This window comes from Trifolium pratense, linkage group LG5 (genome assembly GCF_020283565.1).
Source record: "Trifolium pratense cultivar HEN17-A07 linkage group LG5, ARS_RC_1.1, whole genome shotgun sequence".
Lineage (NCBI taxonomy): Eukaryota > Viridiplantae > Streptophyta > Magnoliopsida > Fabales > Fabaceae > Trifolium > Trifolium pratense.
Genome location: NC_060063.1, coordinates 21568823 through 21570859, shown reverse-complemented (window position 1 = coordinate 21570859; position 2037 = coordinate 21568823).

The following is a 2037-nucleotide window of genomic DNA, read 5'->3' as shown; positions in this document are numbered from 1 at the left end:
AACAGGTAGAAGGCCAGCTGGAAGTCCATTGAGCAGGTGGTAGGCAGCAGGTCCGAGCAGATGATCCACGGAGGGGGGGGTTGTACCTGCAGGTGCTCCGATGCCTAAGTCAGTGAGGGTAGAGAGCAAAAGAGATACTAGAGAGAAGTTAGAGAGAGAGAGTAATTGCAATGAATGAATAGTGTCTACCTTGCTCTCCCATGAGGGAGAGTATTTATAGCCCCCAGCTCTGGGCCAAAGGTCCTCTTAGTGGGTTGGACTAGCCAAGGCCCATTAAGAGGGACTGCCAAGATATTACCCTTAGATAGTGGGTAGAGTAGTAAATTTACCCTATCTTGGTGGAGAGGTTGTGCCATGCTGACATGGAGGTGGTTGGGCAAGCCATGTGGACTTTGAGAAGGTCTAGGTGGACTAGCATTAGTCTAGTCCAGAACAGGAGCCCCCCAAGTCGTTGCTCCTAGGCATAGGAGTGATGACTTTAGATGTGTGCCCTAAGTGCAGAAGGAAATCTCCTTGCAACCTCTCTTGAACAAAAGTGGACGAGGAAGTTGCTCGTTAAAGCCTTGCTCGTAGCAAGCATCTGCAATGTTTTGCTCGAATCGATTTTTCGAGGGTGTTTAATGTCTTGCTCGTAATTATGGTTACGAGGAAGTATGTGTTGCTCGTATCTCCTGCGAGGAGATATTGCACAAGATGGAATAGTTGCTCGTTGCCTTAGCGAAGAGATAACAACGAGAAGTATTGTTGCTCGCAAGTATGACGAGGAGATGATTTTCAAGAAAGAATTGTTACTTGTTGATATGTTGCTCGTTGCTCTGGTCGAAGAGATAGCAGCGAGGAAGTTTTATCGCTCGTTGCTATGACGAAGAGGCTAGCAACGAGGAGGCTTTATTGCTCGTTACTATGACGAGGAGGTTAGTAACGAAGAGGACTGTTTGTTGGGAATGTGAAAGGGCGCATTTACTGCTTTGATTTTTACGAGGGAGTGTAAGGACCATTGGATCAAAGCGTCTCTTCACTTTCCTGGCTTGATCTATATAATAGAGGAGAGTGAATTTCATTTTCACTTTTCACTCTCTCTCTTCAATTGTGACTCTGGATATTTTCTCTGAAGTTTCAACTTGCTTGTCAGATCGTTCTTCAGATTTTCTTCATATTCAAGGTAATTCTTCCAAATTTTGTTACTTAGATCCATTTTTTGTTGTTCCTGCCCAGTTTTGGGCGTTTTTATATGAAGAATGTTATGAATTTATGAACATTAGGATGAATGTGCCGGGCACCGTATGAATTTAGTGCCGGGGAGCTTTCCTCCCTTTTGAAACTCTAAGTTAGATAACTAGTGACGGGGAGCTTCCCTCCCCGTTTTCGAACTTTGATGGTTCGAATATGCCGGGGAGCTTACCTCCCCGTTTTTAACTTAGAGAAATTTTGCATGAAATTTGTTGTCAAAATTTCATGCCGGGGAGCTTACCTCCCCGTTTTTAACTTAGAAAATTTTGCATGAAATTTGTTGTCAAAATTTCATGCCGGGGAGCTTACCTCCCCGTCTTTATCTTAGAGAAATTCTGCATGAAATTTGTTGCAAAATTTCATGCCGGGGAGCTTATCTCCCCGTCTTTATTTGCCTTACCCTCCTCGGAAAAGATTTTGATTGCCATTTGAAAAGGGCTTTGGTCGGGGACAGCGTCCTCGTCCTATCTTGCGCCCTTTCACTTGAATTGCGGTGAAAGGGTGGATTTGATCATCGAATTCACTTTGTTTTTACTGCATTTCAGGTTTTAAAATGTCAGAATCCGAGGAGGTTGTGGAAGTGCAGGGTGCGGAGAAATATACGCTGGTCGACTGTATAACTGATCCTGCACTGGATTGGGTTGCTCCTGAGCCCCGGGGAATAGCTTCGGCGCTTACTCCCGAGGATTCTAAATTGCATACCATTGTCGAGCAGAGGAGAGCAAACGAGCCCAAACACTGGTCGACCCGTCTACCCGGGAAGGATGAACGGGTGTGCTCGTCTTTTGACGGGCATGATTTTGCTAT